Source organism: Halyomorpha halys, unplaced genomic scaffold (assembly GCF_000696795.3).
Source record: "Halyomorpha halys isolate HHAL.00 unplaced genomic scaffold, Hhal_1.1 Scaffold397.1, whole genome shotgun sequence".
NCBI lineage: Eukaryota > Metazoa > Arthropoda > Insecta > Hemiptera > Pentatomidae > Halyomorpha > Halyomorpha halys.
Window position 1 is genome coordinate 486,986 of NW_027115275.1, and position 23,481 is coordinate 510,466.

At 29.5% G+C, this 23,481-nt stretch overlaps 1 long non-coding RNA gene across 1 annotated transcript in view; it reads right to left on the reverse strand.

The window, feature by feature from the left end:
• The window catches only part of LOC136797004 (uncharacterized), a 19,695-nt gene extending 3,715 nt beyond the window's left edge, over positions 1-15,980 (reverse strand). The window contains exons 1-2 of the long non-coding RNA XR_010844798.1: positions 15,909-15,980; positions 5,451-5,678 (exon numbers count right to left, since the gene is read on the reverse strand). This is a non-coding gene — a long non-coding RNA (uncharacterized lncRNA). The remainder of the gene's footprint in view (positions 1-5,450; positions 5,679-15,908) is intronic.
• Between the last annotated feature and the right edge of the window lie 7,501 nt (positions 15,981-23,481).

Sequence of the window (23,481 nt, forward strand, 5' to 3'; positions counted from 1 at the left end):
TATATATATAAATAATTTACCATATAATTTCAAAAAGTAAAGAAGACCAGGGCTGCCAGGGTTGCGGTCAAAATAGAAACAGACATAATTTACAATTATTTATTTTCCGACGTTTGTAGAGAGCTAGAAAGATACAAAACAACTAATAGATAATAAATAATATACACAAACTTTAAATTAAGGTAGGGTTAAAATTATGAAAAAATAAGTGAAAAGAAAATTTTATCCAAAAAAAAAAAGAACAGAAGAAATAAAATAGTATTTATATTTATTATTAGTATTATAAAAATTACGTAAACTATAAGGTTAAAAAGTACAGGAGACGCAATAACAATAAAAACCAGAAAATTAGATTTGAGAAAACAAAATTTAACACACTAAAAAACGGAAAACAAAGAAGTAAGTCTAGATTAAATAAAGGTCGAGAAAGGATAAATAAGAATAAAATTAATAATAATAATACTAATATAACTTATTTATTTTACGATTAAACAATAGTTCAAATGGAGCTGGTTAGGTACACTGGAGTGCTAAAGATATCCACTAATTATTTAACACTCTTAAACCTGTAGGTGACCATAGGGGATGGAGAGTGAATCTGGTAAAACCATTTTTTTTTTTCAGACTTGACAATTATAATTAGATATAATTAGTGTTGACAGGTGTTAACAGTATACGATAAAAATAAAATTAAAGTAATTGCTATTTAACAATATTAACATATTAACATAGATTCACCGTTGATGGAATTAAACTACGTAAATGAAGTAAGTAGTGAATTGTGTTTTATAAATCCCATTCATGACTCCCATTTATTATGTTAAAAAAACTATGTTATTAATTCTTTTAAATAACTGTTTACATCAGATATAAGCAGATAATAGGAAAATAAAGAAATAAGCCAAATTGCAATCACTGCCATGAGGTCGTAAAGGTTAATACATTTTTCTCAGCGTGTCTTAAAAATTACTTTCCCTGTTCTAAGGGTTAAGGTTTCTATTGGCGTAAGTTAAAGTATGCAATACAAAACTTTCTCAGAGTGCAATTCAAAGAGGTCTTACCTAAGACCCCTGAAGACAGTTATGTGGGCGGCTGATGAAGTGTAGAGATATCATCAGATGTAGTGATTCAGTAGAGGCTCTGGTGTTGGAGTAGCCATTCCCTACTTCTATAGAGATAGGGCCCTATTCAATGCAAAATATATTGAGCTCCGATTCGCGCCACATTTCGGTAATAATTAATAGTTTGTCTCGGTGGATTTACATTGGATTTAATCAGATGGATTATTTGACCTCGGTAATGGAGAATATGATGATGGTTAATAGAAAAAAAAGGTCAAGGATAAATAGTTGAGGGTGTGAACAGAAAGGAATGTGGATCAATTGTGCACATACAATAGCTGTAGGATGTCATCGCGTTACACCTGAAAAAATTCTTGTAACTCAGTAATAAAGTTGAAAAATTAAAATTGGCACAAAAAGTAATTGTTATTGACACCTATAGAATTGTAAGAAAATCGTTAAATAATTAAAGTTAAAAAAAGGATTATACATTTATAAAAAAATAAAATACAGTCTCTTGATTTATCCGGGATATACATTACATTCCTTAAATCTGAGAGATAAAAATAAAGAAAATATCTTAATAAACATTACAGCTGTAAAAAAAGAAAGACGAGGTAAATGAAAAAAATCCATCTCGTCACACTTTCACACTTATATATAATATTCACAGGCACCCTTGGTAACTCTGAACTAAGTTTCACCACCTTCATGTTAGAGGCAAAGCAGAGCTCCAAGAGATCCTATCGCTTCTTTTTCATCCGCGTCACTGTTATTGGCCCACTGCCGTCTCCACTAGACAGGATGCTAGAGCAGCATGCTACTCATGACTTGAAGTCCAATCGCTTGTTTTACAATAGGTCTCGGGGCCACTGCCGTTTCAATCTTAAATCAGGACTAATATAAATCTAAATATATTTACGAATTGATCAGAAGCGTAGATCAAGTTTGTACTGTTTTGAGATATTTAATTATCATATATAACAGTTTTAAAGAAATCTTGTGTAAAAGGTATCGAGAATTATGATTTTATATTAGTTTCATAAAAGTTGTGTGACTAAATTACATGTTCTAATGTTTAATAATTAAATAATATAGTTTTCTTAAAAATTTCACGTTTAAAACTAAATCTCCTGAAGTAGAAAATGTGGGTTTTAGGCCCTTTCAGAGTCCTCAAATATAAAGTAATATTATTATAAATAATAATAGCTGGTCATGAATCATGCGCTCAAAACATTTAAGTTGGATTTTATCATTATTTTTTTTAACGATTAATTTATTCTTCAAGAAATTCAATTGAGTTTGAATATTTCAAAACCATTTTTAGGAATTCAAGTTCGTAAACAATAGAATAGAAATATTGAATTACAATTCGTATCTAGGAAACCTTTCGTAGCAGGAACGTAATCTAGAATGAGAGAAGATTGGTGGAGAACAGTGATGCATGGAGGCAACTGAATATGAAGAACCCTCACACTGCTTGCAGAAAAGAGGAATACATTTTGACGACCATGATAACAATTATATGTAATTTTTGATATCTATTATAAAAAATACTAACTTGTTATAGTGTGTTGTTTCTATGACTAAAATTTGTAATCTGTTCACAGATGATCATAATGGAACCCTACCATAGAGCAAAAATTCAGGTAAACAAAAATTTATTTTTATAATACGATCAACTCCAGATTATCCATGTACTGAATGATGGGACAAAGAATAATCCACATACCCCCCAAAAAATTGTATAAACAGTAAAAGAGAGAAAAGCACTTTATAAAAAATGCTGTGTTGCCAAACTTCATTGGGCTGCCTTAAACACAGCATACTTACGACTTGTGAAGCACACTATTAATATAATTAATCACAGCATAATTTTTTTTTAAATTGTCACATCATGGAAATTTCTGTCTTTTCTTTTTAATTATTTATAATTTCTTCGCGTACACATTTTAATTTTTTTTATCATTCTTAAAATGCGTTTAATTTTTCAATTATGTAAATTCTAAATATTTTCTCTCATTTTTCTATTACACATAAAAGTAAATTTAAGTCATAAGTATAACAATTATATAAACATTCCAAATATATTAAAAATATATATAGATACATAAAACTAATATGGCCGTACCCATTTACAATCTATTGTAATAAAAAAAAACTGCCTACGAAGATTAAAATAAAATAAATAAGTATATTAAGCTAAAAGTAATAAATATAAAATTAATAATTATAAAAAGATACCAAATATAATACAAAGAATCGTTAAATATAAAAGGTAAAACATGTATGATGAATAATAGGATATATATAAATATAAGAATAAATATATGCATTAAGAAAAAGTATAAATATCACTTAAAGTAAGAACTTATTTAAGATAAATGTGTAATAGAACATAAAATAGTAGTTCAGTTCATTGTTTTTAATTTTTTGTTAGCAATATTGTTTTTTTTAACCTGGGATTGTATATATTTAGTACAAAATAAGTTTGACACCTAGGAACAAACCGATTTCGTGTATACTGATAAAAAAAAAATTATTATGTTTCACCATCTGACCCTCACTATTTTACATTTTCAGTATCCTTGTTTCCTCCCATGTTGCTTTCAGTTTAAAAATTAAAACACTATTTTGCCTAATTCATTTATTTCTATTCATTTCGGAGATACCTCTTCAGCTAAACATGGGGATACAGCATCCCCGAAAAGTCCAAGATAGAAATAAATGGATTAAACCCCATTGTTTTAATTTTTTTACTGACTTCAAGATGGAAGGATAATACAATTTAAAAAAATAAATTTAACTATTTTACGTATTTTGAAAATATCAATATATATCTTTTATAATATATTTCAACCAACCTTTTGAGGAGTTTATGCGGAAGGTGATGCAGAATTTATTTAAGGCAATAATTGATTTCTTTAAATGAGAAGGTCAAGGTTAGAGTGGTATGAAATTACTTTTTTAACCAATTTAAATCTGAAAATACATTCGAGAAGAGCTAAACAGTTATTTTTTTTTATTTTGAGTGAATTAAGTTACTACCTCAATAGTTATTACGTTCCTGCGGGTGAGGTGCATCGAATACTTGTAGAAGCATATAGTGAGGTCGCTTAAAGTGAGAGAAGTTGTTGTGAGTGGTTTCAAAAGTATAAAACAGTGAGTGTGACGTGAAAGATACAGAACGCAGCGGAAGATCGAAAGCGTACAAAGTATGGAAACGGAATTGGAAATATTACTGTAGGAAAATTCGTCCCAAACGAAAAAATAAATTTACATTAGAAGTGACTCAAATAGCAGTTTTTCATCGTCTAAAATCGTTGGGAATGAAAAGACAAAGAACTTGGGTTCCATTTAGACTGATGCGGAGAGACGTTGAACGCCGATTTGAATGGATACTGCTTTCTATGCTCAAAATATCGGGTCTTTTTCATCGTAGTTTTGAAAAATAGATCCTCTGGGATAACCCAGAGAAGAGAAAAACATGGGAACACCTGGCTATGCTTCAACATCGATAGACAAATCGAATTTTCGTCTACTCCGATGGATATAACATGGTCTGTTGGAGCATTTACATATTACTTTAGATCACATGAAGTTACTAAAAATTAGATCGATTCGTGGCTAGCCTCAAAGCATAAAGAGCTTTGACCACCCAACGTGGTATCAGAATGCTGCCAGAAAGATGGGAGACCTTTAGTAGCTAGTGATAGATAATACTTTAAACAAAACGTAATTTACAATTCTTTCACATTAAATTTTTCATTTTTTAATAGAAAGCGGCGGTAACTTATTTTTACTCTTATATATTTGTATAAACTTACCAATCTATATATTCATGTTAAAATAAAATTATATATTTTGATAAAACTAAGAGTTTTAACTATAAAACTAAGAGTTTTAACTATAAAACTAAGAGTTTTAACTATAAAACTAAGAGTTTTTAACTATAAAACTAAGAGTTATCTAATTATATTCCAGGTGTGTCATATAATTTTTGACACTATTTATTTGCTTTAACAGTATGCAGTGATCTGTGATAGCATCTACCTCTTGTTTTAAAAATTGCCATGGTATTTTAAAACAGGATTTGTGTTTTATCTAACCAGTTTGTCTTAATCATACTTTTGCGTATCGAATGGGAATAATGTTTTAATACCTAGAAAACTCCAAAAGGTTATTATTGTGATACAATTTTCTACTGGATTTCTTGCATTTTCAAAATTAATATTATCGGTTTTCAGGGATGGTTACTACGCTAATCAATGAATGTTTAATTGTTCAGAATTAAAAATACAAATACGATACATTTAAATGAGTATAGATTTATTGTTAATTGTTTAAAAAATATGAGCTGTGAGCTGTAATTGTGTAATATCATGTTACCCAAATGGTCGGTGATGGTAATCTGCGTTGGGATTGTTGGCGAACTGCAACGGACAAGGAATACTGCACCCTCACGTCCGTTATCAATGCGAATCTTCCAGCTACGTGCGGCGCATTGATAAGGGCCAGTCCCTATCAAGGCACGTCCATCTTGTGTCGTAGAAAGTGGTCCACAATTTTCTCTTTTTCTATCCCTAACCAGCTCTGTCTGATCCTGAGACATTATCGCTAAAACAGAATTTTTGGATTATATCCAAAATGATATAATATAAGAGAATGCTATTTTATTTAAAGTTTAATTTTTTTTTCTATCTATTATTCCAGAATATTTTAATTGATATATTTATGAAAATATGCTCTTATACATCTTAGTTTTTCGGTAGTTTTAGTCATCCTTTCTTCTTGCTTAGAGCAATATTCATAGCTAAGGAAGCTACATCTTAGTTCGAAGTTGATCTATTAAACAAAATGTAGATTTGATCCGATAAGCACCGAATCAATTGATCCGAAGGCACCATGATACATCTGTAAGGCTATTTATACATAATAATAAAATGTTTGCGTATTTCAAAATATTTTGATAGTCTTGGGACTGGTCGGCAGAGGTGAAGCTTAAGTAAAATAGTGTATTAAAAGTTTATTAATAATAATTGGAATACAAAGGCCATTTCCTTCTAATTCCTTTAATTCAATTCTAGAAGAAAAAATTTATATTATAGTAGGAGAGTATAACGTAACATAATAGAAGCCACTCAATCGGAACGGCACTGCCTGGATTTTTAAGCTGCGGTAAAATCCTACTCTCTGCTTACAATATAAAAAAGTTTCTCTGCCAGAATTTATCAGCGTTGCCCTCCCCACCTATTCCGTTTCATCTCACGTTACGAAATCAATTCACTACCGTGTAAAGAAAATCAATTTTGTTATGTAAAAAAAAAACACAATTTACAATATTTTTATTGGCCAAAAAAATACAAATATAATTAAAATGTTTATTTTAATTTTAGGCTAAAGTTATATATAAAGGATTATTACAGAGAATAAATCATTGTTATTTATTTTATTATCATCAAATTGTTATTTTCAATTTTCGATTATATTCCAGTGTGTAAAATAATAGCATCATAAAACGCAGCTCGAATTATGTCTGTTTAGGGAGCTGGAATTAACTCAAGCGTACAACTTAAGGGCTTAAAAAAAAAAAAATTTCCTCCTATTTCAAAAAATTATTATGCCAAATAGTGTGCTGCTGATGTGTGGCTAATAAGAGAAGTGTGAGATGAAACACTATTTCGTCTAATAGATTCCACTATAGTAAATGCAAATATGACTATAACTCAAAATATACCTATTTTCCTTACACCGACTCATAGTGAATCAACGATGAGGTATCCGAAAAAAAAAATTTACCAACTCCTACTTTTTCTAAGATAACTTATTTTTTAATCTTATTCATGAGTATTACGTGTTTTGACAGTATATTTTTGGGGGAAAAAAAATTGTATTCCCTTGCATTATTGCATTGGATGTACTTAAAGAGCAGCAACCCGAGATTTCACCGATTCTGGAAGCAATTGAAATATTTCCGAGACGGAATTTTCAGGTTAAAAATTTTTCTTAGAGAGTTAGCACCTGTAAATTACGATCCCGATTACGGTAGAACTTATTTATGGCCGAATTCTTGTCAAGTTAACAAAAAACTCAACGATACTAATGACCTTTTGAAGAATGTGAAATACGCGGGGACCGGCTCACGGCTCACTATCTGCCGCACTGCACCTTAAAATATTGCATTTAAACCGGCCTGGCATTTAAAGTAGTTACTGTCCACGTTTGCCACCCATAAAATATTTTATTTTAAACTTTTATCTTTAATTTATACTTGATTAAAATAGCAGTTTATACCATAGTTTTTAATAGTATTAATTGGAAAAAGTGTAAAACTCCAAATAGTGGCTAATCCTTAGTGATTATTTGTTGTAATATAAAAACATTTTAGTTAAAAAGCAAGTAAGAAAGATCATTAGTATGATGATGGAAATAAATATCTGGATACACACACGCACGCACGCACGCGCACGCACGCACACGCACACACACACACACACGTGTGTATATATTAAATAATACAATTAATAATAGTTAGCTAATTGAGTACACAAAATAATTGTTTTCCGTTTTTCTTTTTTCTTTCTTACTCCCCGACACCATACATGGGTAAATGTGTATTTATTTTGTTTTTGCTTAAATTTAATTTTCTTTATCTTCAATATCAATTTATATGTTTATTTATACGTATCAGATTTGTAATTTTTTATTTACTTTATAATTATTATTTTTAAATATTTTATTTTTATTTTTCTTCTGATTATGAATCTGTTATAAGAATGAGTGCTAAGAACTCTAATACTTATAATCCTTAATTATTGGGGAACATATAATTATTCTTCAACAAAAACTATTTTTTCACCTCCTCCCTCCCCGCCACAGAGTAATCCAATGGAGCAGAATAAAAAGGGTTTATTAATTTAACATTTATGATCCATGTTTTGAGAGCATATGGCTTTTTAAAAACATAATAATTTTAATTATAACATGAATAATAACATATTAATATATTGATTCTAATATATTTTAATTATACATAAATATATTTGTTATACATAAAATGTTTTTGAAGTAATTTTAAAAGTAAAATTTTGAAAACTTATTTACGTAAAAATAAATAAACTAGTAATCAAATAAATAACTAAAAAAAAAATGAAATTTAATAAAGTAATAGTAATAAAAATGAAAGATTAAATTAAATAAAAAATACACAAAATCGTATAAATATTTAGTATTTAAAATAATTTATCAATTAAAACCTTACTTTATTTGAATAATAAATTGCATCAATTTTTTAATCAGTCCATCATTATTTTAGATGTGTCTTAATTATTTTGTGAGGAGACTCTAAAATAAATCTACCTCGGCCAAAAATGAATGTAGACTATTTAATGGATTAAAATACTTTTGACTTGAACCCTTTTTTGTAAACAAAACTTGGACTATTTTTTTTTATAAAAACAGATAAGAAACATTAATGATAAATTGGCTAGTTTCAATTCTCAGTAATCATTACAACTTGAAAAATATAAAATAAAACTAAAATATAACAAGCCAATTTATTTCTTCCAGTACTGTCATTTATAAGTGTGATTTAATTTTATGATTTTTTCTATGTACTCCACCTTTTATGTGTTGTGTCTATAATTATTTTTATTGGTTTGTAAAAAGTATACACTGCAATTCATAAATATGCTGTTTGAATATAAATGTTAAAAACTTACGAAATGATCACGGGAGAATTCTATAGTTGGCAATTAGTATTTTTTTTTTAAACTAAGATAACATAATATAGTATAATAATATTGGCTTATTGTTACTTTAAATAAATAAAGTGATGACGTTAATTTATAAGTTAATACTTAGCATATACATACTTGTACTGTTAATACTAATGGGTAGAACGGGTCCGACAAGTGGGCCTAATGGTCCTTTTTACCATTGCATATACGTACAGATTTAAAGTAATAACTATATAATAATATTTGAAAAATATATTAAAATAAATAGACTCCATAATTAAATACTTCCGAGATCTTAAAAAGATCCGAGATCATCAAACGACACACAGACGGTACACTTAGGTGAAGGTCACATAACGCCCGAGATAGAGTAGAAGTATATTACATATTTATTAATTTATATATATTATACATATTTATCAAAAAACAATATTAGGTATCATGAGGTTTGAATCTTTTCCGTCGGACATGCAATGGTACTTTTAAAACAATGGTTCAGCATTAATTCATATTTAGGATTGATTGTTTTTTGCAGAATATGGTTCATTCTACTGGAGAATAAATCAAGGCCATTTTTTTTTACCAAAAAAATAATAATACAGTGTTACAGTATGAAGATTATTCATAAACTAACTACGATAATACTGAATTAATTTAATGTGTAATATCTCAATATTAGAAAATGTTTTGGGACCATCCTTGTATAAAATAGAAGCTTAATTAGTAATGATTAATATGTTCTTGTAATGTACTGATTATTATCAATATAGTTTTATCTGTAAAATGTTTATTTAACTTAAAATGCATTTTTCTGGGTTCAATTACTATGTGGTTCTTCTTTGTAGAATGTGGTCCAAATATATAATATTTTAATCCCAACTCAAGATATCTAAGGTTACTTCCATTCTAAGTAGGTAAGTAGTTACTATCATACTAGTAAGTACCTCCTACCCATTCAGAATACCATACAATGACTCGCTACGAGAAACATGAACGACAGTACAATGCCCCGGCGGCTATCGATGAAGGAGAGCAATACAAATAGATAAAAAGATAGCTATGAAAGGGCAATAAAAGATATAAAAAGAAAAGAACTAGGCCCGCGAATGATGGCCGGTGGTGTGTATGTTCTGACATGGTCACGTATCCGCATCAGTCGGCTTCAGTGACTGCCGCACGACCGTACACATCCCCTCTGTAGTGGGGCATTGACATCGATGTTTATAAAACATCGATAGTATTTCTAGTTAGAATGATATTTTATTGCCCGTCGATGTAATTGATAAGTCTATTTCCGCAAATGCTTCGGCTTAACTTTTTTTTTTGGTACATGGCGGAAGCTGCCCTAATATTGAAGAATTAATAGTCGGTATTTTAATTAACGGACGTCGGAAGCAGGCCTCCTCTATCAGTGCAGGCTTTTAACATGGCCTTTCCAATTTTCTTCCACTCTCTGAAAAACGTAATCCGTCTCTTCCAGCCACTCCAAACCTCTGTGGTTTTAGAAATTATAATTATAACACAAAATATATCTCCTAATTAATTACTTTAAATATATAATTAAAAATATATTTATTTATTTTTATTACATAAATGACCTTCAAGATTGTCATTCAATCTAATACGATCAAAATTCAGAAAACATTTCAACTAGCACAAGATTGACTTATTGAATTATATTAAATTTAACTTATAAAACATAAAAATGAAATTTCCATAAATAAGGAGTAAAAAGAAAAAATGAATGGAGAAAGACATAAATTTCTAAATCCTACACTGCGTTTTTGGAAAAAAACGTCCTAATTTTCATGAATTTTAGTTGTTTTTTTTTGTAATAAATGTACCTTTTTTTTCGGTATTAATCGTAATAGCTTTTTTTTGTACTTCTTCCATCTGATTAGACTGTGACTAGTTCTTTCGGAACCTTACATAATGCCCAATTTTTTCTACTTTTGATTTTCATGAGGTTTATATATAAATACTATAACTATACATCTCCTGAATGATTATAGTCACTGATTTTAAGATAATTAAGTTAAAGATTTTGTGCAGTTTTTCATAAAAAACCGTTTTTTTTATAAAGTTGACATATAAAAAAATAGATTTTACGTACTCACTGGCTTATTGATCATTGTATTTCAAAAATTACAATGGTTATAATGGTTCACTTTATGTAAGCTGTAAGGCTTGCAACCAACAAATTCGGATACTAATAATGAAAATAGTATTCTTTATTTATTCTAGGACAAGTAGCTTCAGTGGCTCAGAATAAACTACAAAAATTTAAATAATCAAAATAAAGAAGATACGAAACATCATAAAATATCTCAATTGTAATAAATTATGGTATAAAAAATGGTTTAAAAAAAACAAAATTAATGATTATATTAGGAGTAATAATAATAAAGGCTTGGGGAACTTGATGGTTCGATGCCGATAACACCAACCGTTCTCTACTGACACCCCTCCAACCCCAAGTCTACTGAGTCAGTTTTAACGCAATCCTCTAATCTACGAATCAGTCTACCCCTCGGACGTTTACCCGTCAGTTCAGTATTTAAAAAACATTTTAGGGATTCGATCGTTGGTAAGTCCCTCAACCTTACTCACCCATCTTATTCGCCGCAATGCTATAACCTCAATTATATTTGCTGGGTGCTGTTCCCACAATGCAGTGTTGTGTTAACTTCTAAATTCTCCCATTAACTCATCTTTTTTCGGTCCGAATATTTTAAGTGATACTTTATTTTCAAAAATCTATAAGTTTATATTAGTAAAAAATGTTTAAATAATTATTATAGAAATCCAATAATAGTTTATAGTGGTCTAATAATAGCCAGCCTCCACCAGTGATTTAAAAACATTATTTAGAACTTTCCGTTGGTTATAATATACTAGAGGGTTATTATATACTTCTATATATCCGATCATAGGACATTTTTAATCCCCCCTCTCCATCTCTCCCTCTCTCTCTCCCTCACCCTCTCCCTCTCCCTCTCCCTCTCCCTCTCCCCCTCTCCATCCTCTCTCTCTCTTTCCCTCTCCCCCTCTCTCTCTCACTCACTCACTCTCTATCACTCACTCATATTAATTTATTTAACATAAAATACATTTATTATTTATATCCCAATTTAATATTATTAAAGCATAATTGATACATCTTCAATTGATGTAACTTAGCAATGGATACGGGACAGGGTTTTACAGTGTCTAATACTTGAATCATACATTTTCTTTTAATATAACCTAGATCACGCAAGTTTTATTATATAGAATATTATGGGAGTTATTTATCTTGATATATTATTTAGTTTTATATAACAAATTTGACGATTATTTTTATTAAAAAATGGAAATAACAGGTGACAATTATTTTACTTTGGTTTTTCAATTTTCTTTTTTCATAGAAAAAAATGGAAGAAAAATTATTATTTTTAAAATTGTTTTATTGTAGCCAGAGGACTCTAAAACAGTCCAAAGTATAGTAAGACCATGAAAAAAAAATGTTGACATATTTAATACACATATTTTAGTTTCTGATTCATATGGTATACCGATCGTTACATGAGGTTATTAGTGGAACAGATTAAGAGATAACCAGATAGCACAATAAGAATATATATATTTAAAAAATAAATTAAATTTTTTTTCCACTGATACAATTAACAAAACGAATTCAGAGGTTCATTCTGATGGTGATATTATAGTTCTAAAAATTCTCTGTAACTGGTTCTTTTCTTTTCAACACCAATCTTCTCCAAAAAATAACTTGCAGTAAGTAGAATGGCTCCCCTAATTCTGAACAAAGCCCATTTACAGAAAACGGAAAGCATGCTGATATATTTGATCGTTATTGTGATCGGTGACATTGAATACATAATATGTTGCTCATATAAGATGAACTTCGTGTTTAACTGTCTTACTGTTCATCTTAACGTCACGTGTCTCATCAGGGCTCGCTATATTATTCAAGTTTGTATCGTAGCTAAGCTCTGAGCCCCTAAAGGACATAGCCTGTTTTGTGGCTGCAAACTTCAGCAGCTATGGACTGTCTCTAATTTAGATATTGTATACACGTTTCAAACGCATATCGATATATCGGATAAGGGTTATCTAATATCGAAACTATGCCAGACTCTAATGCAGAATCAGAGATCGGACTTGCATTGATAGTAAAGGCTTTTGTCGGCAGAATTGGAATAGTTTAGCAACACAGCGCACCATATATCAATGATTAATTATTGGAAGGTTTATTAACTTTGTCTCTCAACCATTAAATGTGTGAACATAGAGATCGAGATCAATATTTCGCATTAGTAGGTGATTTCTAGCTATCGCCAGTTAAAATTATAAGAAATTGGTCAGATTTGTCGGCAGTATATAACTTCTCTCTTTTAATTTTAGTACTGATTTTAAAACCACGAGATTACATTTTTTTCTCTCATTTCATTTGTTATAATTGCTACGAATAAAATGTTTCTTTTAAACCAGTTCAGAGATATAAGCTCTATTTATATATTTCATTATCTAATAATTTTTCCAAACATGCAGGTCCGATTTAAGTTTTAATTTTAGTTGCAAATTTAGATAATTGATGATAAAATTTACATTGGCAATAAAATTCAGATTTTTCCTTACCATATTGAAAAAGGTTCATTCAATTCACTAATCATTCTGCAAAATTTCAATAGGTGTCTACTTTTTTTATTTTTTAATTTGAAATATTTATAGGTGATTACTTTAGTCCATTTTTATATAATATAGTATAGTGAAATGTGAGGAAATAAAGTTTTTTTGGAGTTCTTTATTTATTATTCTTTAAAAACCTTTATTGTTAACAACTTATTTAGTGCATTTCTTGCTATAAAGTGTGAAGCACCATCTAATATTCGAAGGACTTTGGATTGAAAGAATCAGATGCCTTGATTCTCCAAAAAATTAATATGAAATTCTACATATTTTGTAAGGTAGGCCATGATAGATATATCGCTTTAATAATGCAAAAACTCGGTTGCATTAGCGTATTTTTGTTGTAAAAGATTGAAATTCCGTGTTTTTGTATTTCAAAGCTCCAAATATCAAGTATTTTTTAATAAAATCTGTAGAGCGAAGAAAATTCAGGTTTTTTTTTAATTTTACGATTTTTAGGATTAATGGAGCTTGTGTTATTTTAGGGTTAGCATGAAATGGTACTTAAAGGATATTTGTTGGGAACTAATATTGCAGTAGTATATTACTTTTAATACAAAGTTAAGCGCCCTAACTGAAAATATGAATTAAGAATTTCAAAACAAGAAATTTCCTATGAAGGTTTGTATGCCCGTTAAAGCTTTGTTAAGGATATATTCACGTATAAAAATTGTCAATGTTATGAATAATTATTATAAATTAATTAATTTGTGTTCCAACTACTTTATTAATGAGATGCGATTAGTAAAATTAATTCATCGTAAAAATTTAAATGTTGTTCGAAGTCATTGATGACCCTATTCATTAAGACAGGTGCGGCATATTTCCTTCACACGGCTGCCCGACATTGGATATGTTTTATTGTTTCGCAAGTTTAAATTATCTGTGTTCGTAAGAAACTGAAGTGATAGACCGGATTTGCATTAAAATTTTGTTTAATGTCACCCTAAATGAAAAAAATCAAGTAGTGTCAGATTTGGAGGGCGTGACAAACACACATATCTTCTGGTCGTTCGGTCACTGCTGCTGTGATAATGATGCCGAACCTGTCTTGATCTTCAAGGGTATTGTTTTGAACTACATTTATACGAATGCTAACTTTTAAATTTCATTAATAAATTAGTTGAAACAGATATTAATTTATTTTTTACAATGAAAATCTCTCGACGTAACAGACGATATCTTCATGGGGGAATTTTTTCTTGGTTTGAGATCCTTTTAAACTCTTTTTAAAAATTACCATTCAGAATTCCATGCCATAGGCCTAGTAGCTTTCAGAAATGTCTTCTAAATTATTATTTTTTGACTGAAATACAGCTCAAATCATAAAATCAGTATAATTTGCTCTAAGAAGTTATGCCTGAAATGTTTCCAATTAACGTAAATAAAATGTATTTTTATCATCAAAAATTAGATCTTGTTTTAATTATTTCTTTAAATACAATAACAGCGTCTCGGGATTGTTACCCCATGATCAGGTATCTACAACAAATTCTAAAATTCATCCTATGCATGAACACTTAATAAACATATCACAATTTCTTTATTAAAATTAAAACAATTACCTGAGTAAAACATCTTTTAAAATTACATTTTATGTTCTCCTTATTAGTCTTATAATGCTAACAATAACATATTGTTGTCAATAATATATATATTAATAAGTAAAAATACCAACATATTATAAATAAAGAAATCTGACACAACTTCCTGAAAGCAGGTTATCTTTACCATTGATAACAAATAGATTATGAACTAAGTCTGTACTTACCTCTGTTCCACGAAATGACTAATATATTAACAATATATTTTTAAAACATATTACAACAACACAATAATGTATTAAATGTATTCTACTATCCGTTGTTATTATACAACATTAAATTACTAAATGATTTACTGTATCTATGTAATGTTTATATAAATTTTTAACATTTGTCTTAAGATAAATACCGTCATCTAAGTTTTTTTGTGATAGAAAAATAACAGAAGAAATTTATATCACAAATTCTTTTGTGATTTACTATATCTAAAATTTTTGGATTTTTAAAATCAAAATCATGTTTATACTTTATGCTATGTTGTGCAGTGCTGTTGTGTTGATATTTTTACAATTACCCTTATGTTGCTCAACTATTTTATTTTTTTATTTTTTAGAAGTTCCTCAAATATGCATATACTGTATTTTCATCACTTTAGAATGTGGTTGTAACCGAAGACCTCAACCAATTTTAAGAATTCAAAACGTTTCATCACATTTTATGGACAAACACATATGCATGGGAGTAGATAAAATTTCAAACACTAGGCACATCATATTACCAATAAATTAAAAATAAATATAGAAATAAAATGGCCTGATATTTACTCATACTATAGGTTGCTTATCTTTTTAAGAGTTATAAAAAAAAACACTCACTTATTCCTGATTCAATCCTTGGTCTTCAAAAGTTACAAGTTATATAAATAGACTGACTATGCTTAGTTTTCATGATCGCATCCATATTTACAACGACTGCCTTCGATGGAATCACCATCTTTGAGATGGGACAAGACAAACCAGACGACCCCGTGAGATCCTTCGACCACACCCTATCATCAAGTTATCCTTGATTGATACAGCACATCACCAGGTCATGGCAGCTCTTAGGAGTCTTAATTGGAGGATTTATCTCTGCCTAGGCTATTATAGAAGGTAGTAGGGAGCAATTAGGAAATAGGATAGTTGCCGGAGAGTTCAAAGATTACTTATCAAGGAAGATATCCTTTCGTTATTACCAAATTTGTTTATTAATACTGTGTACTATAAACATAAATTAACAACGAAGAGTAGATATTTGACCGTAGATAAACGAGAGGAGATGATCGGGGGGGGGAGGGGGTGCAGTCAGCAAAAAAAAAAAAAAATCATTTATTTGTGCCGACGTTTCGACCTGATTTGAATCAGTATAGCACATTGTTACATGTGATATAACAATATATGCTAATTCACATTGCTTTTCAGTTTTTTAGACACTACTTACATATCTCATCTTATATATATTTTCTTACTTATATAATATCATATTTCATCTTATATTGTTATCAATATACTACTAGCTAATTCTATGGTTATTCATCAACTATTTTATATTTTCAATTCATTGTTATGTATATTTTCAAATTTGTTAATCAACTATTTATTTTTATTTATATATTTTTCGAATGATGGTTGTTAGATCTTTTTGTTTTATAGCCCTGATAAAGACCTCTAAATCAGGTTGAAACGTCGGCACGAATTAATAATTTTTTTTTTTTTTTTTTTTTGACCTCCTTCACCCTCATCTTCTTCACGCATAAATTAATAGCACAGGTCTACAAAAATTGATTTGGTGACTGTTTCTGATCTTTATATTTTTTTGGAAGCTGAAAACGCAAAATATTTTTTTTTTATGTTATCATTTTTTGTGGATATATAATATTGAATACCAGTTTTATATTGCAAAAATTATGAAAACATTACATAGCTCTGAGAAAAACTAAAAAAAAAAAACATCAAAATTGTTCTCCCTTATATGCACAGTATAATCAATAAAGATGCCTTGATATCCTACTTTCAGTAATGAGATGTACATAGACCCCTCATATTTCAAAGCAACGGCTGGATACAGCTAATATTTGCCAATACTTATCAAGTCCCAAAACTGGCTAGATCCTTTGATATCATGTTTATACATATGTCTCTATTATTATTTCTGAGTATGTATTGAGCTAACGGTAAGTTGAGTAATATAATTTTATGGCATGTACCATTAAAATCCATGAATTGTCAGGAGTACAGTACTTGAACAACAGTTTTGCATTGAGGTGATTATGATGTCGCTCAACAATGAGGATTTTCCCCAGCAAAGAGACCTAATTAATAGAGAATGGGTGTGGGGAACTCATAGAGTCGATTCCCGGGTAAAGTAACAGAATAAGTTATTATCTACTACAAACCAGGAAAATAGTAACACAGCGTCTTACTCACTGAGCTATCTCACTCCAAATATAATATAATATATTCTATAACAAATTTTTATTATGTATATTTGTAACAAAATTAGAGCTAGTAAAATTTCCATTCATACTTGTGATATTTTCCATAGCTTATCATACTTTCACGAAATTTAATGTGGTTCTGTTTATTTATAATTATATTTTTTGTAATTATTTGTCTTTTATACATGATACGAATATGAATGTCAGATAAATTCTCATGGTAAGGATAGAAACGAAGATGTCATTGCCTTTCGCCCCTTATCAGTAACTTAAAAACTTATAAGGGTTGAGGAATTTAAAAACATTATTCAAAAAGTAATAATTTTGGTCACATTACTCAAAGAGCGTATTATATAAAAAATAACGTTAAAAGCTACTTAGAGAAGTAAATTTTCCTACGATGGAGCAAATTTCTGACTTACTTCAGATCCTACAGATAAGTCTAGATATCTGGACGTCTAGATAATTATTTTTTTAATTTCAAACTTTGTATAATTTTTTAAAATCAAATTATTAGAAGTTACTGATGCAAGTAGTTTTCAAATTAGTAGTTGAAACACGAAATTAGTAGTAATTAAACCAGTTGCCATGTTTATTTATCACCTGAACTTTGCTGTATGTAATGATAACAAAATAAATAGCAAAGTTATCAATTAACCATTCAACCTTCTGATAAGTATCTGTTTATAATAATAACTCTTGTTGTTAATACTTTATAATTAAAAAAAAAAGTACCTAGTTGGTTATTTCAGTTAGTAGCTAATTCAGTCACAAGAATTAGTTATAGGATATTAACTGATCTTTTAATAATTAAAAGATCAGTTAGTATCCTAGTTCATAGCAACTACAGTTAATTTAGTAATGGTTTTAGCTATTGCTAATTTTTATATAACTCTCATGTAATGTGGTATAACAGTTGGTATATTTACTTTCACTTGCATATTACTAAAATATGTAAGTCTAATCCTCATTGAAATATTTTGACAGAGCCTAAAATGTTCAAAATGGCTACCTCTAAAGTACCTCTAATTTTGCTTGCTTAAAAAAAAAAAAAGTATTTCATGTTACTATTAGTAATGAAAAATGAATAAATATAAACTATGAAAGGTCATTTATTATAGTTATTTAAAGAAATAAGAGGAAAAATATTTTTTCACGTTGAAAACACATTTCCGAAAATAAGATAGGTAACGTAGATATATTATATATCATTGGAATGTCGAAGATTTTAGAAAAAATAAAGTTTAACACTGGAAGTCGTAAAAGGTAATAAAAAATAACGAAGCAAAACGCAAAAATAAAAATATGTTTTAACATGAGTGACTGTGTGGGCACATACGCAGTACGTTTTTCCGTTTCGCCAGACTGATAAACATTTTTTTGTCAAAATAGTTAGTTAGTTTTTTTCACTTAACCAAATTTGAGCCTTTTAGTTCACAGCTTAACTCCATAAAAACATTGTTAGTATTTTAAATATTGGTTCTACAACAATTTAGTATTGAATAAACAGTATGTAGCTTTTATTAAACTGTTATAATTTTTCAAAAGAAAAATGTTAAAATTTGGCATCGGGAAATATTATTAAAAGTACTTTTCAGAAAATTTTTGAAATTTGAGTTAGTCAATTCGTCAAATAAATTGATTGTTTGGAGAATTAATTAGCTAAAGTAATGCTCCGGTAAATAGTATAAAAATATCGTTACTGAACGAGCGAGAAATAATTTCAACTCAATTAGCCGGGTAAATGAGAGCTGTGTGATGCACGCACAGCACCATATTTTTTTTTTTTTACTATTGTGTAATGATAATAAAGCGGACACCAACCAAAGGTCTAAGGAGTCACGCATGGAGTTACAAGGACTAGGAAGAATGCATCGGATCCACATCAAAGCGCCGGGACTGCAGCCGAAGGTGATATTCGATTGGGAGCCAGCACTCAGGAATGCAGCTGCACTTTCGCAACAAAGAATTCAACGGGAATAATAATCCCTAAAAGACTGCCAAGGTCCTAGGAACGGGTTTGAAACCCAAGACGAAACAGCTCTAGGACTAGTCATGTTGAATCTCAAACTTACTCTAGCCAAGGACGGTTCTCAGCTGTGGCCTTCCATGATGTTTGTCGGCTATAAACAACAAAACGGTTGTAAAGGCGACACTATAACCAAGGGTTTCTGGTTCTTCACCGAATGGAAGGTTAGGAAGGGTGAAAATCGTTAGTTCAGGTATTCATAAATTAAATAAATTTTTATTTTTTTTAATCATTTATTTATTGTTATTTACAACTATATAACATATATGCAACAAGTAAATTTGCTGTAGGTGACATGATAAAAACATGTGGAGAATCTACACATTGATAGAACTCCAATTAAATAAAATTAAAAATTTAATTCATGCAGTTCCAACCAGCACCGTGTTAAGGGATGGGGATGGTGAAATAAACTTTGAGGGGGTCACAGTCCTACACCGGAAAGGTAATTAATAAATTTTTTAAAATTAAAATATTTAATATAAAAAATTAAATAATTTATTATTGCTCGTGAGTGAAACTGTCAATTTTTACATTCACTTACCGATATATAGAATGTTTGGTAATAGTTATAACGTACACGGTACCGGAGGTAACACCTTATAGAATCGATTTTAATATTTTTTTCATTTAAATTATGAAAAAGATAGTCAGAGGTGCGGTCAAAGAAAACAAAAGTAGTTAACAACTATTTATTTACCGAGGTTTCACCCCACTTTGTAGAGCTTCATCAGCTTTTTCTGCTCAGGTGAGTACGAAACTGATTTTTTTATTTAAGATTTTCTGGATAATTGTCGAACGAAAATTAAGCGATCTTCAAAAAAAGTTCAATTATTCTCATTGAAATAGTTTAACAGGGTTCAAATGTGGAATTTTTAAATAATATTTGTCTAAATTACTTTTATTTTTGTTTATTTGAAATAAATAAGGAGTTTCCGTAATTGGCAATAATAAACTTATATATATATATATTTGATAAGAGTGTATTTATATGTCTCCGGCGTCGTTATATTTTAATAAAAAGTTGTATTATTGGCATGGAAAAAGTTGATACTCTTTATTTTCACCTTTAGAAACATGCGTAGTAATGCGCGCATCGCAACAGATTCTTTTAATACTGAGCCAAGAAAAGAGACAGGGCTGCGCCTATCTTCGACTGAAGTTCTAAATTGGAAAGTGTCTTAATGAAAGTTCATTAGCAAGATACGAAAACATAAATACAAAGCCAACTTCGCTAGTAAAAAATACATTTTTTAAAAGAAAAGTTATGTAATAAAAATATTACGTTTATTAATATTATAATAAAATTAATTTTTCAAATTTTTTTAAAAAGAATTTTTCTAATATTTTCGTCTGTTTGGAAGTTGCAATCATATTTTTCAAGGGCTGACTGCATCAGAGACATAACGTTAGTTGTTTAGATTACATAATTTTATTGAATTTAAAGCACGAGCTGTTTTTTGTTATGTTCGATTTACGGATTAGCTAGGCCAGGCTAACGAGAATCAGTTGTCCTACTGCCTTAGATTACAAAATTGTTTACACTTTCTAGAAACCTTCATCACCAATGGCAGGTACAAAACAAAAAATAGATTAATGGAACTTTTAAATGTAAAACAATTGTAATTGTCCACAAAGTTTATTTCTGATGTAACCGGCCTAGATAGTATTTTATATTTAAAAAACTATAATTATTTTTGTGATAAATACTGTATTTTATATTTTAATGAATAACAATCGATTTTTCTTTTTCTTTTATTTATTTATTTTTTTTTATTCAGTTGAATTACAAGAGTACAATATTTTGTTTCTTCTAATAAAATGTGACACAACCATAAGTTTTCTATTTGAGAGTTTAACTTGGACTGAGGTTCTAAAATAGAAAGCTTCTAATTTAGGTTCATTAGCAACACGCATGAACAAAGACGGACTATTGCACATCAACTCAACATAGTTTTGAACCTTACCAAGATTTTATACGAATTTTGCGAAGTGTTGCATGTAAAATTATATTTAAAAAAATAATATGTGATTTCAATATTTATATTTCAAGCAGGGGCAATTCACTATATATATTTTAAGCAGCGGCAATTCAATATTATCCCAATTTGAAAAAACACATTTTTATTATTAAGTAATTTAATAATAATAATAAAGTACCTATTCTTTTTTTATTTTACAAACTAATTTATAAGAATATGCTTCTGTTCCGGTTTGATATGAGTGATTCCATAATATATTTTTTGATTCATAGGAACTGCAATATCATCCAATAAAAGAGAAAATGTTTTTATTATTAAGTAATTTAATAGTAAAATTCTCTATTTTTATAATATTCAATTTATGGAAGTATTCTAATGTGCCGGTACCTTAAATAGAACAACTAGGGTAAGCCCCTAGAAGGCTGTATCCACGGGGGGCCCAAAGATGGCGGAATATGAGAATGTGTTGGGCTTTAGGCGATAACTTCTAAATATGGCCGCTCGCTCCAGTTCACAAATCATGGGAAACATTTGGGTACCGCACGGAGCAGAAATTGGGTCAAGTATGGTGGGAAAAGAGCTAGCTCGTTAAGAAATAATGAAAGCTTTGTTCACAGATTAGGAATTGTATTTTCGGCTTTAGAACCTAATTGATTCCCTTTTCTATAAGTTATCTTTATCCTATTACATTTAGTTTCTTGAATACAAATAACAATATTTTTATAATAATAATAATTTATTATGCAAAGGACTAGCTCGTTATAAAATAATGAAAATTTGCTCACACTTAAGGGGTTGTATTTTCGGCTTTAGAACCTAATTAATTCCTTTTTATGAAAGTTCACTTTATCTAATTACATTTAGATATAGTCCTGTACCAATGTTAAAAAATTTCATCAACTACTTTTGCTTATACATACGAAAACTAATTTGATGGATACCCCTATGTTTCAACTACGTCTTAAAAGGTTTAGAAAACAATGTCTCATCCCATGTATGTTATTCTCAAACGCCAAATCATTAACCTCGAAATATAGAATTAATTAATAGAAATATACATAAGAAGGATAATTTCCACGAAAAGAAACTTTCGTAAAAGAAAATAGAGAGAAAAGAAAATTAAAAATGGTGAGAAAGCACTACTGACTTTTTTTTTAGTCAGTTGAACTAAAAAGAAAGAAACTTTTTAATAATGACTAAAAAAATATTTTAAACATGGATATCTGCAGTTATTTAGAAGAAATTACTTGTTAATTCACTATAACTGGCTAAGACATATACTAAAACGTATTTATTATAATGTAAATAAATTCTTGATTGTAATATCAATTTTAAAACATTGCTAAGTGCACTATGAGATGCATTGGGTTGCATAGCTTGAGCTACTAAAGCTGCTGCTAGCTAAACTTACAGGGCTAGTCAGCAGGGTTACCTTATTGTTGTGTACACGGTCGGCGAACCCAGGTCGCGTTTCAAAGATCGTGTTCATAGGAGTCGTTTGGTCGCAACCCGAGACCCTGCTTACTAAATGGGAATCTACCATCATCGAGAAATCTGCTTTTTAGGCACTGGATAACTTAACTATAATCGCTGGTCGTTTATTAAGTCGTAACGAATCGAAGGAAGGAGAAAAAAGAAAAGAAAATGTCAGAGAAGAAAGAGTAAACTACATATGAAAAAATTGGAATTGGAAAAGAATCTTTGAAAATATTTTAACAGGATGGGGTTTCTAGACCCCAACTAGGAGGCACCAGTTTGGGATTTGCAATCCCGCCCATGGAATGCAGTTGGGTGCTATGGTGCAATCCCATGAGACAACTCCAGGGTAATTACACTCAATATCGATTCTTTTCCAGCCACCAATTAACAGCCTTCTAATCGCTATTGATATATAATTATCAATAAATTATACTACATACAGTTAACCCATCATTTTATATGTTTTGTTTTTTTTAAGTAAT